Source organism: Schistocerca cancellata, chromosome 8 (assembly GCF_023864275.1).
Source record: "Schistocerca cancellata isolate TAMUIC-IGC-003103 chromosome 8, iqSchCanc2.1, whole genome shotgun sequence".
NCBI classification, from domain to species: Eukaryota; Metazoa; Arthropoda; class Insecta; order Orthoptera; family Acrididae; genus Schistocerca; species Schistocerca cancellata.
Window position 1 is genome coordinate 81,169,164 of NC_064633.1, and position 14,153 is coordinate 81,183,316.

Consider the following 14,153-nt stretch of genomic DNA (forward strand, 5'->3'; position numbering starts at 1 on the left):
GTTCATCACGCAAGGCTCACGAGAGGGGCGCATGTTGGATCCGCGTAGACACAAAATTTTGAGGCGCCCAGCGTGGGGCTCGAACCCACGACCCTGAGATTAAGAGTCTCATGCTCTACCGACTGAGCTAGCCGGGCTGTACACAAGGGTTACGAGCCATACAATACTGATTTGACCTGCGACCATCTATTGAAGATTCTTTTGACTACAGCTTATTTCCTGCTGCCACAAATCAGCTACAATCATATTTAATGAAAAATTGTCTCCGAAAGGCATCAAATCTGCTTGAAATGATACGTGGCTATCAGCACCATTATTCAACACACATGCTCGACTGTGCGCAGACGCCTGTGGCGTAGCCCTTGGGTCCTGAATCAGATGCAGTAGTTGCAACAAAAACTCTCCTGAACGGCACTGTGCCGAAAATTTCGCTACAGATCACCCTTGTGTTGCTTGTGCTTCAGGTAGACGCCGGTTTTGCAGCCAGGAAGCGGACAGCAGCTACTTTCAACTAGTTTTGCAGTACTCAAACAACACACTAAAACAGCATGCATCTTTTGCAGAACAGGAAAAACTCGACCGTGACAGGATTCGAACCTGCAATCTTCGGATCCGAAGTACGACGCCTTATCCATTAGGCCACACGGTCACTGGCGCAATATGCTTCCCCACACACCTCATTTTCACCATTGGACATTTGGCGGAATGAATTTCCCATCTTTGACCCAGTTCTCCATCTCAAATTTTAGTACTAAAAGTGCGACGCTACTTCTTGCTGTGTCCCATCGCAAGTTACATTCAAGCCCTTATGACGCTGATCAAACAAGAGGTGGCAAATCAGCTTCAATCGCTTAGTGCCATCTCAGTCGCTTGCGGAAGGTACCTCACCTTAAGTGATACAATGGCGAGTTGTCGCTATTACCAAAGCGCCGCCGCCGCCGCCGCCGCCGACGACGATGATAATCGCGAGGGTCTTTATCAGGGGTAGAAAATACATCACAAGAACTAAGTATTTCACGTCGGCATTCACCGGAGACTGCCAAAAGCAGCAGTGTCTGGTGCCCACTTTAATAGCACCATTCACACTATTCATTTGCGAGAGCATTTCTTAAATACCGCACCCATTCATAATTTTTTTTATCCTTGACCGCTTTTTTCGAAAGGGCCACGGTGGGAGGGGCTGTTACAAAATTCATTTGCCTCCTGTGAGGATCGAACTCACGACCTCTGGTTTACTAGACAAGCGCTCTGCCACTGAGCTAAGGAGGCGCCTCCTAGCGCGCTTTTCGGGTACTTTGTTCTTACAGACTAGTGAATCGGAGACCTTCAGCTCGAAACGCACCGCATGAGCGACCATTATTTGCATTTCGTTAGCACAGCTGCTGCTTTCCTACACATCTCACACCATATCGATGTACAAATTAAATTCCAAAACAAATTTATTTCATTTCAGAGTTACTTTCAGCTTCAAATACCGTTCCTCTGATATTCATCCGAAGCTAGGCATCGTCGTAACCCGTTACGTTCATCACGCAAGGCTCACGAGAGGGGCGCATGTTGGATCCGCGTAGACACAAAATTTTGAGGCGCCCAGCGTGGGGCTCGAACCCACGACCCTGAGATTAAGAGTCTCATGCTCTACCGACTGAGCTAGCCGGGCTGTACACAAGGGTTACGAGCCATACAATACTGATTTGACCTGCGACCATCTATTGAAGATTCTTTTGACTACAGCTTATTTCCTTTTGCCACAAATCAGCTACAATCATATTTAATGAAAAATTGTCTCCGAAAGGCATCAAATCTGCTTGAAATGATACGTGGCTATCAGCACCATTATTCAACACACATGCTCGACTGTGCGCAGACGCCTGTGGCGTAGCCCTTGGGTCCTGAATCAGATGCAGTAGTTGCAACAAAAACTCTCCTGAACGGCACTGTGCCGAAAATTTCGCTACAGATCACCCTTGTGTTGCTTGTGCTTCAGGTAGACGCCGGTTTTGCAGCCAGGAAGCGGACAGCAGCTACTTTCAACTAGTTTTGCAGTACTCAAACAACACACTAAAACAGCATGCATCTTTTGCAGAACAGGAAAAACTCGACCGTGACAGGATTCGAACCTGCAATCTTCGGATCCGAAGTCCGACGCCTTATCCATTAGGCCACACGGTCACTGGCGCAATATGCTTCCCCACACACCTCATTTTCACCATTTGTACATTTGGCGGAATGAATTTCCCATCTTTGACCCAGTTCTCCATCTCAAATTTTAGTACTAAAAGTGCGACGCTACTTCTTGCTGTGTCCCATCGCAAGTTACATTCAAGCCCTTATGACGCTGATCAAACAAGAGGTGGCAAATCAGCTTCAATCGCTTAGTGCCATCTCAGTCGCTTGCGGAAGGTACCTCACCTTAAGTGATACAATGGCGAGTTGTCGCTATTACCAAAGCGCCGCCGCCGCCGCCGACGACGACGACGACGACGATGATAATCGCGAGGGTCTTTATCAGGGGTAGAAAATACATCACAAGAACTAAGTATTTCACGTCGGCATTCACCGGAGACTGCCAAAAGCAGCAGTGTCTGGTGCCCACTTTAATAGCACCATTCACACTATTCATTTGCGAGAGCATTTCTTAAATACCGCACCCATTCATAATTTTTTTTATCCTTGACCGCTTTTTTCGAAAGGGCCACGGTGGGAGGGGCTGTTACAAAATTCATTTGCCTCCTGTGAGGATCGAACTCACGACCTCTGGTTTACTAGACCAGCGCTCGGCCACTGAGCTAAGGAGGCGCCTCCTAGCGCGCTTTTCGGGTACTTTGTTCTTACAGACTAGTGAATCGGAGACCTTCAGCTCGAAACGCACCGCATGAGCGACCATTATTTGCATTTCGTTAGCACAGCTGCTGCTTTCCTACACATCTCACACCATATCGATGTACAAATTAAATTCCAAAACAAATTTATTTCATTTCAGAGTTACTTTCAGCTTCAAATACCGTTCCTGTGATATTCATCCGAAGCTAGGCATCGTCGTAACCCGTTACGTTCATCACGCAAGGCTCACGAGAGGGGCGCATGTTGGATCCGCGTAGACACAAAATTTTGAGGCGCCCAGCGTGGGGCTCGAACCCACGACCCTGAGATTAAGAGTCTCATGCTCTACCGACTGAGCTAGCCGGGCTGTACACAAGGGTTACGAGCCATACAATACTGATTTGACCTGCGACCATCTATTGAAGATTCTTTTGACTACAGCTTATTTCCTTTTGCCACAAATCAGCTACAATCATATTTAATGAAAAATTGTCTCCGAAAGGCATCAAATCTGCTTGAAATGATACGTGGCTATCAGCACCATTATTCAACACACATGCTCGACTGTGCGCAGACGCCTGTGGCGTAGCCCTTGGGTCCTGAATCAGATGCAGTAGTTGCAACAAAAACTCTCCTGAACGGCACTGTGCCGAAAATTTCGCTACAGATCACCCTTGTGTTGCTTGTGCTTCAGGTAGACGCCGGTTTTGCAGCCAGGAAGCGGACAGCAGCTACTTTCAACTAGTTTTGCAGTACTCAAACAACACACTAAAACAGCATGCATCTTTTGCAGAACAGGAAAAACTCGACCGTGACAGGATTCGAACCTGCAATCTTCCGATCCGAAGTCCGACGCCTTATCCATTAGGCCACACGGTCACTGGCGCAATATGCTTCCCCACACACACCTCATTTTCACCATTTGTACATTTGGCGGAATGAATTTCCCATCTTTGACCCAGTTCTCCATCTCAAATTTTAGTACTAAAAGTGCGACGCTACTTCTTGCTGTGTCCCATCGCAAGTTACATTCAAGCCCTTATGACGCTGATCAAACAAGAGGTGGCAAATCAGCTTCAATCGCTTAGTGCCATCTCAGTCGCTTGCGGAAGGTACCTCACCTTAAGTGATACAATGGCGAGTTGTCGCTATTACCAAAGCGCCGCCGCCGCCGCCGCCGACGACGACGACGACGACGATGATAATCGCGAGGGTCTTTATCAGGGGTAGAAAATACATCACAAGAACTAAGTATTTCACGTCGGCATTCACCGGAGACTGCCAAAAGCAGCAGTGTCTGGTGCCCACTTTAATAGCACCATTCACACTATTCATTTGCGAGAGCATTTCTTAAATACCGCACCCATTCATAATTTTTTTTATCCTTGACCGCTTTTTTCGAAAGGGCCACGGTGGGAGGGGCTGTTACAAAATTCATTTGCCTCCTGTGAGGATCGAACTCACGACCTCTGGTTTACTAGACCAGCGCTCTGCCACTGAGCTAAGGAGGCGCCTCCTAGCGCGCTTTTCGGGTACTTTGTTCTTACAGACTAGTGAATCGGAGACCTTCAGCTCGAAACGCACCGCATGAGCGACCATTATTTGCATTTCGTTAGCACAGCTGCTGCTTTCCTACACATCTCACACCATATCGATGTACAAATTAAATTCCAAAACAAATTTATTTCATTTCAGAGTTACTTTCAGCTTCAAATACCGTTCCTGTGATATTCATCCGAAGCTAGGCATCGTCGTAACCCGTTACGTTCATCACGCAAGGCTCACGAGAGGGGCGCATGTTGGATCCGCGTAGACACAAAATTTTGAGGCGCCCAGCGTGGGGCTCGAACCCACGACCCTGAGATTAAGAGTCTCATGCTCTACCGACTGAGCTAGCCGGGCTGTACACAAGGGTTACGAGCCATACAATACTGATTTGACCTGCGACCATCTATTGAAGATTCTTTTGACTACAGCTTATTTCCTTTTGCCACAAATCAGCTACAATCATATTTAATGAAAAATTGTCTCCGAAAGGCATCAAATCTGCTTGAAATGATACGTGGCTATCAGCACCATTATTCAACACACATGCTCGACTGTGCGCAGACGCCTGTGGCGTAGCCCTTGGGTCCTGAATCAGATGCAGTAGTTGCAACAAAAACTCTCCTGAACGGCACTGTGCCGAAAATTTCGCTACAGATCACCCTTGTGTTGCTTGTGCTTCAGGTAGACGCCGGTTTTGCAGCCAGGAAGCGGACAGCAGCTACTTTCAACTAGTTTTGCAGTACTCAAACAACACACTAAAACAGCATGCATCTTTTGCAGAACAGGAAAAACTCGACCGTGACAGGATTCGAACCTGCAATCTTCCGATCCGAAGTCCGACGCCTTATCCATTAGGCCACACGGTCACTGGCGCAATATGCTTCCCCACACACACCTCATTTTCACCATTTGTACATTTGGCGGAATGAATTTCCCATCTTTGACCCAGTTCTCCATCTCAAATTTTAGTACTAAAAGTGCGACGCTACTTCTTGCTGTGTCCCATCGCAAGTTACATTCAAGCCCTTATGACGCTGATCAAACAAGAGGTGGCAAATCAGCTTCAATCGCTTAGTGCCATCTCAGTCGCTTGCGGAAGGTACCTCACCTTAAGTGATACAATGGCGAGTTGTCGCTATTACCAAAGCGCCGCCGCCGCCGCCGCCGACGACGACGATAATCGCGAGGGTCTTTATCAGGGGTAGAAAATACATCACAAGAACTAAGTATTTCACGTCGGCATTCACCGGAGACTGCCAAAAGCAGCAGTGTCTGGTGCCCACTTTAATAGCACCATTCACACTATTCATTTGCGAGAGCATTTCTTAAATACCGCACCCATTCATAATTTTTTTTATCCTTGACCGCTTTTTTCGAAAGGGCCACGGTGGGAGGGGCTGTTACAAAATTCATTTGCCTCCTGTGAGGATCGAACTCACGACCTCTGGTTTACTAGACCAGCGCTCTGCCACTGAGCTAAGGAGGCGCCTCCTAGCGCGCTTTTCGGGTACTTTGTTCTTACAGACTAGTGAATCGGAGACCTTCAGCTCGAAACGCACCGCATGAGCGACCATTATTTGCATTTCGTTAGCACAGCTGCTGCTTTCCTACACATCTCACACCATATCGATGTACAAATTAAATTCCAAAACAAATTTATTTCATTTCAGAGTTACTTTCAGCTTCAAATACCGTTCCTCTGATATTCATCCGAAGCTAGGCATCGTCGTAACCCGTTACGTTCATCACGCAAGGCTCACGAGAGGGGCGCATGTTGGATCCGCGTAGACACAAAATTTTGAGGCGCCCAGCGTGGGGCTCGAACCCACGACCCTGAGATTAAGAGTCTCATGCTCTACCGACTGAGCTAGCCGGGCTGTACACAAGGGTTACGAGCCATACAATACTGATTTGACCTGCGACCATCTATTGAAGATTCTTTTGACTACAGCTTATTTCCTTTTGCCACAAATCAGCTACAATCATATTTAATGAAAAATTGTCTCCGAAAGGCATCAAATCTGCTTGAAATGATACGTGGCTATCAGCACCATTATTCAACACACATGCTCGACTGTGCGCAGACGCCTGTGGCGTAGCCCTTGGGTCCTGAATCAGATGCAGTAGTTGCAACAAAAACTCTCCTGAACGGCACTGTGCCGAAAATTTCGCTACAGATCACCCTTGTGTTGCTTGTGCTTCAGGTAGACGCCGGTTTTGCAGCCAGGAAGCGGACAGCAGCTACTTTCAACTAGTTTTGCAGTACTCAAACAACACACTAAAACAGCATGCATCTTTTGCAGAACAGGAAAAACTCGACCGTGACAGGATTCGAACCTGCAATCTTCGGATCCGAAGTCCGACGCCTTATCCATTAGGCCACACGGTCACTGGCGCAATATGCTTCCCCACACACACCTCATTTTCACCATTTGTACATTTGGCGGAATGAATTTCCCATCTTTGACCCAGTTCTCCATCTCAAATTTTAGTACTAAAAGTGCGACGCTACTTCTTGCTGTGTCCCATCGCAAGTTACATTCAAGCCCTTATGACGCTGATCAAACAAGAGGTGGCAAATCAGCTTCAATCGCTTAGTGCCATCTCAGTCGCTTGCGGAAGGTACCTCACCTTAAGTGATACAATGGCGAGTTGTCGCTATTACCAAAGCGCCGCCGCCGCCGCCGACGACGACGACGACGACGACGACGATGATAATCGCGAGGGTCTTTATCAGGGGTAGAAAATACATCACAAGAACTAAGTATTTCACGTCGGCATTCACCGGAGACTGCCAAAAGCAGCAGTGTCTGGTGCCCACTTTAATAGCACCATTCACACTATTCATTTGCGAGAGCATTTCTTAAATACCGCACCCATTCATAATTTTTTTTATCCTTGACCGCTTTTTTCGAAAGGGCCACGGTGGGAGGGGCTGTTACAAAATTCATTTGCCTCCTGTGAGGATCGAACTCACGACCTCTGGTTTACTAGACCAGCGCTCTGCCACTGAGCTAAGGAGGCGCCTCCTAGCGCGCTTTTCGGGTACTTTGTTCTTACAGACTAGTGAATCGGAGACCTTCAGCTCGAAACGCACCGCATGAGCGACCATTATTTGCATTTCGTTAGCACAGCTGCTGCTTTCCTACACATCTCACACCATATCGATGTACAAATTAAATTCCAAAACAAATTTATTTCATTTCAGAGTTACTTTCAGCTTCAAATACCGTTCCTGTGATATTCATCCGAAGCTAGGCATCGTCGTAACCCGTTACGTTCATCACGCAAGGCTCACGAGAGGGGCGCATGTTGGATCCGCGTAGACACAAAATTTTGAGGCGCCCAGCGTGGGGCTCGAACCCACGACCCTGAGATTAAGAGTCTCATGCTCTACCGACTGAGCTAGCCGGGCTGTACACAAGGGTTACGAGCCATACAATACTGATTTGACCTGCGACCATCTATTGAAGATTCTTTTGACTACAGCTTATTTCCTTTTGCCACAAATCAGCTACAATCATATTTAATGAAAAATTGTCTCCGAAAGGCATCAAATCTGCTTGAAATGATACGTGGCTATCAGCACCATTATTCAACACACATGCTCGACTGTGCGCAGACGCCTGTGGCGTAGCCCTTGGGTCCTGAATCAGATGCAGTAGTTGCAACAAAAACTCTCCTGAACGGCACTGTGCCGAAAATTTCGCTACAGATCACCCTTGTGTTGCTTGTGCTTCAGGTAGACGCCGGTTTTGCAGCCAGGAAGCGGACAGCAGCTACTTTCAACTAGTTTTGCAGTACTCAAACAACACACTAAAACAGCATGCATCTTTTGCAGAACAGGAAAAACTCGACCGTGACAGGATTCGAACCTGCAATCTTCCGATCCGAAGTCCGACGCCTTATCCATTAGGCCACACGGTCACTGGCGCAATATGCTTCCCCACACACACCTCATTTTCACCATTTGTACATTTGGCGGAATGAATTTCCCATCTTTGACCCAGTTCTCCATCTCAAATTTTAGTACTAAAAGTGCGACGCTACTTCTTGCTGTGTCCCATCGCAAGTTACATTCAAGCCCTTATGACGCTGATCAAACAAGAGGTGGCAAATCAGCTTCAATCGCTTAGTGCCATCTCAGTCGCTTGCGGAAGGTACCTCACCTTAAGTGATACAATGGCGAGTTGTCGCTATTACCAAAGCGCCGCCGCCGCCGCCGCCGCCGACGACGACGACGACGATGATAATCGCGAGGGTCTTTATCAGGGGTAGAAAATACATCACAAGAACTAAGTATTTCACGTCGGCATTCACCGGAGACTGCCAAAAGCAGCAGTGTCTGGTGCCCACTTTAATAGCACCATTCACACTATTCATTTGCGAGAGCATTTCTTAAATACCGCACCCATTCATAATTTTTTTTATCCTTGACCGCTTTTTTCGAAAGGGCCACGGTGGGAGGGGCTGTTACAAAATTCATTTGCCTCCTGTGAGGATCGAACTCACGACCTCTGGTTTACTAGACCAGCGCTCTGCCACTGAGCTAAGGAGGCGCCTCCTAGCGCGCTTTTCGGGTACTTTGTTCTTACAGACTAGTGAATCGGAGACCTTCAGCTCGAAACGCACCGCATGAGCGACCATTATTTGCATTTCGTTAGCACAGCTGCTGCTTTCCTACACATCTCACACCATATCGATGTACAAATTAAATTCCAAAACAAATTTATTTCATTTCAGAGTTACTTTCAGCTTCAAATACCGTTCCTCTGATATTCATCCGAAGCTAGGCATCGTCGTAACCCGTTACGTTCATCACGCAAGGCTCACGAGAGGGGCGCATGTTGGATCCGCGTAGACACAAAATTTTGAGGCGCCCAGCGTGGGGCTCGAACCCACGACCCTGAGATTAAGAGTCTCATGCTCTACCGACTGAGCTAGCCGGGCTGTACACAAGGGTTACGAGCCATACAATACTGATTTGACCTGCGACCATCTATTGAAGATTCTTTTGACTACAGCTTATTTCCTTTTGCCACAAATCAGCTACAATCATATTTAATGAAAAATTGTCTCCGAAAGGCATCAAATCTGCTTGAAATGATACGTGGCTATCAGCACCATTATTCAACACACATGCTCGACTGTGCGCAGACGCCTGTGGCGTAGCCCTTGGGTCCTGAATCAGATGCAGTAGTTGCAACAAAAACTCTCCTGAACGGCACTGTGCCGAAAATTTCGCTACAGATCACCCTTGTGTTGCTTGTGCTTCAGGTAGACGCCGGTTTTGCAGCCAGGAAGCGGACAGCAGCTACTTTCAACTAGTTTTGCAGTACTCAAACAACACACTAAAACAGCATGCATCTTTTGCAGAACAGGAAAAACTCGACCGTGACAGGATTCGAACCTGCAATCTTCCGATCCGAAGTCCGACGCCTTATCCATTAGGCCACACGGTCACTGGCGCAATATGCTTCCCCACACACACCTCATTTTCACCATTTGTACATTTGGCGGAATGAATTTCCCATCTTTGACCCAGTTCTCCATCTCAAATTTTAGTACTAAAAGTGCGACGCTACTTCTTGCTGTGTCCCATCGCAAGTTACATTCAAGCCCTTATGACGCTGATCAAACAAGAGGTGGCAAATCAGCTTCAATCGCTTAGTGCCATCTCAGTCGCTTGCGGAAGGTACCTCACCTTAAGTGATACAATGGCGAGTTGTCGCTATTACCAAAGCGCCGCCGCCGCCGCCGCCGCCGACGACGACGACGACGATGATAATCGCGAGGGTCTTTATCAGGGGTAGAAAATACATCACAAGAACTAAGTATTTCACGTCGGCATTCACCGGAGACTGCCAAAAGCAGCAGTGTCTGGTGCCCACTTTAATAGCACCATTCACACTATTCATTTGCGAGAGCATTTCTTAAATACCGCACCCATTCATAATTTTTTTTATCCTTGACCGCTTTTTTCGAAAGGGCCACGGTGGGAGGGGCTGTTACAAAATTCATTTGCCTCCTGTGAGGATCGAACTCACGACCTCTGGTTTACTAGACCAGCGCTCTGCCACTGAGCTAAGGAGGCGCCTCCTAGCGCGCTTTTCGGGTACTTTGTTCTTACAGACTAGTGAATCGGAGACCTTCAGCTCGAAACGCACCGCATGAGCGACCATTATTTGCATTTCGTTAGCACAGCTGCTGCTTTCCTACACATCTCACACCATATCGATGTACAAATTAAATTCCAAAACAAATTTATTTCATTTCAGAGTTACTTTCAGCTTCAAATACCGTTCCTCTGATATTCATCCGAAGCTAGGCATCGTCGTAACCCGTTACGTTCATCACGCAAGGCTCACGAGAGGGGCGCATGTTGGATCCGCGTAGACACAAAATTTTGAGGCGCCCAGCGTGGGGCTCGAACCCACGACCCTGAGATTAAGAGTCTCATGCTCTACCGACTGAGCTAGCCGGGCTGTACACAAGGGTTACGAGCCATACAATACTGATTTGACCTGCGACCATCTATTGAAGATTCTTTTGACTACAGCTTATTTCCTTTTGCCACAAATCAGCTACAATCATATTTAATGAAAAATTGTCTCCGAAAGGCATCAAATCTGCTTGAAATGATACGTGGCTATCAGCACCATTATTCAACACACATGCTCGACTGTGCGCAGACGCCTGTGGCGTAGCCCTTGGGTCCTGAATCAGATGCAGTAGTTGCAACAAAAACTCTCCTGAACGGCACTGTGCCGAAAATTTCGCTACAGATCACCCTTGTGTTGCTTGTGCTTCAGGTAGACGCCGGTTTTGCAGCCAGGAAGCGGACAGCAGCTACTTTCAACTAGTTTTGCAGTACTCAAACAACACACTAAAACAGCATGCATCTTTTGCAGAACAGGAAAAACTCGACCGTGACAGGATTCGAACCTGCAATCTTCGGATCCGAAATCCGACGCCTTATCCATTAGGCCACACGGTCACTGGCGCAATATGCTTCCCCACACACCTCATTTTCACCATTTGTACATTTGGCGGAATGAATTTCCCATCTTTGACCCAGTTCTCCATCTCAAATTTTAGTACTAAAAGTGCGACGCTACTTCTTGCTGTGTCCCATCGCAAGTTACATTCAAGCCCTTATGACGCTGATCAAACAAGAGGTGGCAAATCAGCTTCAATCGCTTAGTGCCATCTCAGTCGCTTGCGGAAGGTACCTCACCTTAAGTGATACAATGGCGAGTTGTCGCTATTACCAAAGCGCCGCCGCCGCCGCCGCCGCCGACGACGATGATAATCGCGAGGGTCTTTATCAGGGGTAGAAAATACATCACAAGAACTAAGTATTTCACGTCGGCATTCACCGGAGACTGCCAAAAGCAGCAGTGTCTGGTGCCCACTTTAATAGCACCATTCACACTATTCATTTGCGAGAGCATTTCTTAAATACCGCACCCATTCATAATTTTTTTTATCCTTGACCGCTTTTTTCGAAAGGGCCACGGTGGGAGGGGCTGTTACAAAATTCATTTGCCTCCTGTGAGGATCGAACTCACGACCTCTGGTTTACTAGACCAGCGCTCTGCCACTGAGCTAAGGAGGCGCCTCCTAGCGCGCTTTTCGGGTACTTTGTTCTTACAGACTAGTGAATCGGAGACCTTCAGCTCGAAACGCACCGCATGAGCGACCATTATTTGCATTTCGTTAGCACAGCTGCTGCTTTCCTACACATCTCACACCATATCGATGTACAAATTAAATTCCAAAACAAATTTATTTCATTTCAGAGTTACTTTCAGCTTCAAATACCGTTCCTCTGATATTCATCCGAAGCTAGGCATCGTCGTAACCCGTTACGTTCATCACGCAAGGCTCACGAGAGGGGCGCATGTTGGATCCGCGTAGACACAAAATTTTGAGGCGCCCAGCGTGGGGCTCGAACCCACGACCCTGAGATTAAGAGTCTCATGCTCTACCGACTGAGCTAGCCGGGCTGTACACAAGGGTTACGAGCCATACAATACTGATTTGACCTGCGACCATCTATTGAAGATTCTTTTGACTACAGCTTATTTCCTTTTGCCACAAATCAGCTACAATCATATTTAATGAAAAATTGTCTCCGAAAGGCATCAAATCTGCTTGAAATGATACGTGGCTATCAGCACCATTATTCAACACACATGCTCGACTGTGCGCAGACGCCTGTGGCGTAGCCCTTGGGTCCTGAATCAGATGCAGTAGTTGCAACAAAAACTCTCCTGAACGGCACTGTGCCGAAAATTTCGCTACAGATCACCCTTGTGTTGCTTGTGCTTCAGGTAGACGCCGGTTTTGCAGCCAGGAAGCGGACAGCAGCTACTTTCAACTAGTTTTGCAGTACTCAAACAACACACTAAAACAGCATGCATCTTTTGCAGAACAGGAAAAACTCGACCGTGACAGGATTCGAACCTGCAATCTTCCGATCCGAAGTCCGACGCCTTATCCATTAGGCCACACGGTCACTGGCGCAATATGCTTCCCCACACACACCTCATTTTCACCATTTGTACATTTGGCGGAATGAATTTCCCATCTTTGACCCAGTTCTCCATCTCAAATTTTAGTACTAAAAGTGCGACGCTACTTCTTGCTGTGTCCCATCGCAAGTTACATTCAAGCCCTTATGACGCTGATCAAACAAGAGGTGGCAAATCAGCTTCAATCGCTTAGTGCCATCTCAGTCGCTTGCGGAAGGTACCTCACCTTAAGTGATACAATGGCGAGTTGTCGCTATTACCAAAGCGCCGCCGCCGCCGCCGCCGCCGACGACGACGACGACGATGATAATCGCGAGGGTCTTTATCAGGGGTAGAAAATACATCACAAGAACTAAGTATTTCACGTCGGCATTCACCGGAGACTGCCAAAAGCAGCAGTGTCTGGTGCCCACTTTAATAGCACCATTCACACTATTCATTTGCGAGAGCATTTCTTAAATACCGCACCCATTCATAATTTTTTTTATCCTTGACCGCTTTTTTCGAAAGGGCCACGGTGGGAGGGGCTGTTACAAAATTCATTTGCCTCCTGTGAGGATCGAACTCACGACCTCTGGTTTACTAGACCAGCGCTCTGCCACTTTTTTTTTTTTTTTTTTTTTTTGTTTTTTTTTTTTTTTTTTTTTTCCCTGAGGTTAAGAGTCTCATGCTCTACCGACTTTTTTTTTTTTTTTTTTTTTTTTTTTTTCAGTGATTGGCAGACGGAGGCAAAGTGGGCAGGGGTCAAAAATAATCTGAGGCCTGGCCAGAATGTCTCCACCATACCCATCACTGATTTTCGACCTTTTTGCTCCTACGATCCAAAAATACAACTGCCCACTTTAGCAATTTGTTGTTTTTAATTTATTTAATTTTTTTTTAAGTTGTGTTTTTTTTTTGTTTTTTTTTGTATGGTTTTTTATATTATCATGATTAAATGAAAAGAATTCGTTCGTGAAATAAGTAATGGCTCTTCGTGTGCACAAAATGAGAAATACAACTCAATGTTCTACTGGTTGTTCCTGCCTTCATTTTTTTTAATTTTTTTTTTAAATTTTTTTTTTTCTAATTTTTTATTAGTTGTCGTTTTTGACCGTTTTGTCATAGTGGAAAATCAACAAAAAGGAAAGTATTGGAAATGAAACAGACAATGCTTCTGCACGTAGTAATATAGTCACTCAATACTGTGTGCTTTAGGTTGATGGGTTTTAGCCTATTCCCATTCTATCAAATATAATTTGTAGC

The 14,153-nt window shown here is 46.6% G+C and overlaps 26 non-coding genes across 26 annotated transcripts; all 26 read right to left on the reverse strand.

Annotated features, from left to right (window-relative positions):
- Positions 1-64: 64 nt before the first annotated feature.
- Positions 65-137, reverse strand: Trnak-cuu (transfer RNA lysine (anticodon CUU)). Its single transcript has one exon. It is a non-coding gene; the product is annotated as a tRNA-Lys (tRNA).
- A 439-nt stretch (positions 138-576) lies between these two features.
- Positions 577-649, reverse strand: Trnar-ucg (transfer RNA arginine (anticodon UCG)). The gene has a single exon. It is a non-coding gene; the product is annotated as a tRNA-Arg (tRNA).
- Positions 650-1,197: 548 nt separating this feature from the next.
- On the reverse strand, positions 1,198-1,269 carry Trnat-agu (transfer RNA threonine (anticodon AGU)). The gene has a single exon. It is a non-coding gene; the product is annotated as a tRNA-Thr (tRNA).
- Positions 1,270-1,587: 318 nt separating this feature from the next.
- Trnak-cuu (transfer RNA lysine (anticodon CUU)) lies at positions 1,588-1,660 on the reverse strand. The gene has a single exon. It is a non-coding gene; the product is annotated as a tRNA-Lys (tRNA).
- Positions 1,661-2,099: 439 nt separating this feature from the next.
- On the reverse strand, positions 2,100-2,172 carry Trnar-ucg (transfer RNA arginine (anticodon UCG)). Its single transcript has one exon. It is a non-coding gene; the product is annotated as a tRNA-Arg (tRNA).
- A 555-nt stretch (positions 2,173-2,727) lies between these two features.
- Positions 2,728-2,799, reverse strand: Trnat-agu (transfer RNA threonine (anticodon AGU)). The gene has a single exon. It is a non-coding gene; the product is annotated as a tRNA-Thr (tRNA).
- A 318-nt stretch (positions 2,800-3,117) lies between these two features.
- On the reverse strand, positions 3,118-3,190 carry Trnak-cuu (transfer RNA lysine (anticodon CUU)). Its single transcript has one exon. It is a non-coding gene; the product is annotated as a tRNA-Lys (tRNA).
- A 439-nt stretch (positions 3,191-3,629) lies between these two features.
- On the reverse strand, positions 3,630-3,702 carry Trnar-ucg (transfer RNA arginine (anticodon UCG)). The gene has a single exon. It is a non-coding gene; the product is annotated as a tRNA-Arg (tRNA).
- A 560-nt stretch (positions 3,703-4,262) lies between these two features.
- Trnat-agu (transfer RNA threonine (anticodon AGU)) lies at positions 4,263-4,334 on the reverse strand. The gene has a single exon. It is a non-coding gene; the product is annotated as a tRNA-Thr (tRNA).
- A 318-nt stretch (positions 4,335-4,652) lies between these two features.
- On the reverse strand, positions 4,653-4,725 carry Trnak-cuu (transfer RNA lysine (anticodon CUU)). The gene has a single exon. It is a non-coding gene; the product is annotated as a tRNA-Lys (tRNA).
- A 439-nt stretch (positions 4,726-5,164) lies between these two features.
- Positions 5,165-5,237, reverse strand: Trnar-ucg (transfer RNA arginine (anticodon UCG)). Its single transcript has one exon. It is a non-coding gene; the product is annotated as a tRNA-Arg (tRNA).
- A 548-nt stretch (positions 5,238-5,785) lies between these two features.
- Trnat-agu (transfer RNA threonine (anticodon AGU)) lies at positions 5,786-5,857 on the reverse strand. Its single transcript has one exon. It is a non-coding gene; the product is annotated as a tRNA-Thr (tRNA).
- Positions 5,858-6,175: 318 nt separating this feature from the next.
- Trnak-cuu (transfer RNA lysine (anticodon CUU)) lies at positions 6,176-6,248 on the reverse strand. The gene has a single exon. It is a non-coding gene; the product is annotated as a tRNA-Lys (tRNA).
- A 439-nt stretch (positions 6,249-6,687) lies between these two features.
- Trnar-ucg (transfer RNA arginine (anticodon UCG)) lies at positions 6,688-6,760 on the reverse strand. Its single transcript has one exon. It is a non-coding gene; the product is annotated as a tRNA-Arg (tRNA).
- Positions 6,761-7,323: 563 nt separating this feature from the next.
- On the reverse strand, positions 7,324-7,395 carry Trnat-agu (transfer RNA threonine (anticodon AGU)). The gene has a single exon. It is a non-coding gene; the product is annotated as a tRNA-Thr (tRNA).
- Positions 7,396-7,713: 318 nt separating this feature from the next.
- Positions 7,714-7,786, reverse strand: Trnak-cuu (transfer RNA lysine (anticodon CUU)). The gene has a single exon. It is a non-coding gene; the product is annotated as a tRNA-Lys (tRNA).
- Positions 7,787-8,225: 439 nt separating this feature from the next.
- Trnar-ucg (transfer RNA arginine (anticodon UCG)) lies at positions 8,226-8,298 on the reverse strand. Its single transcript has one exon. It is a non-coding gene; the product is annotated as a tRNA-Arg (tRNA).
- A 560-nt stretch (positions 8,299-8,858) lies between these two features.
- Positions 8,859-8,930, reverse strand: Trnat-agu (transfer RNA threonine (anticodon AGU)). Its single transcript has one exon. It is a non-coding gene; the product is annotated as a tRNA-Thr (tRNA).
- Positions 8,931-9,248: 318 nt separating this feature from the next.
- On the reverse strand, positions 9,249-9,321 carry Trnak-cuu (transfer RNA lysine (anticodon CUU)). The gene has a single exon. It is a non-coding gene; the product is annotated as a tRNA-Lys (tRNA).
- A 439-nt stretch (positions 9,322-9,760) lies between these two features.
- Trnar-ucg (transfer RNA arginine (anticodon UCG)) lies at positions 9,761-9,833 on the reverse strand. The gene has a single exon. It is a non-coding gene; the product is annotated as a tRNA-Arg (tRNA).
- Positions 9,834-10,393: 560 nt separating this feature from the next.
- On the reverse strand, positions 10,394-10,465 carry Trnat-agu (transfer RNA threonine (anticodon AGU)). Its single transcript has one exon. It is a non-coding gene; the product is annotated as a tRNA-Thr (tRNA).
- A 318-nt stretch (positions 10,466-10,783) lies between these two features.
- Positions 10,784-10,856, reverse strand: Trnak-cuu (transfer RNA lysine (anticodon CUU)). Its single transcript has one exon. It is a non-coding gene; the product is annotated as a tRNA-Lys (tRNA).
- Positions 10,857-11,295: 439 nt separating this feature from the next.
- Positions 11,296-11,368, reverse strand: Trnar-ucg (transfer RNA arginine (anticodon UCG)). Its single transcript has one exon. It is a non-coding gene; the product is annotated as a tRNA-Arg (tRNA).
- Positions 11,369-11,917: 549 nt separating this feature from the next.
- On the reverse strand, positions 11,918-11,989 carry Trnat-agu (transfer RNA threonine (anticodon AGU)). The gene has a single exon. It is a non-coding gene; the product is annotated as a tRNA-Thr (tRNA).
- Positions 11,990-12,307: 318 nt separating this feature from the next.
- Positions 12,308-12,380, reverse strand: Trnak-cuu (transfer RNA lysine (anticodon CUU)). Its single transcript has one exon. It is a non-coding gene; the product is annotated as a tRNA-Lys (tRNA).
- A 439-nt stretch (positions 12,381-12,819) lies between these two features.
- Positions 12,820-12,892, reverse strand: Trnar-ucg (transfer RNA arginine (anticodon UCG)). Its single transcript has one exon. It is a non-coding gene; the product is annotated as a tRNA-Arg (tRNA).
- Positions 12,893-14,153: the final 1,261 nt, after the last annotated feature.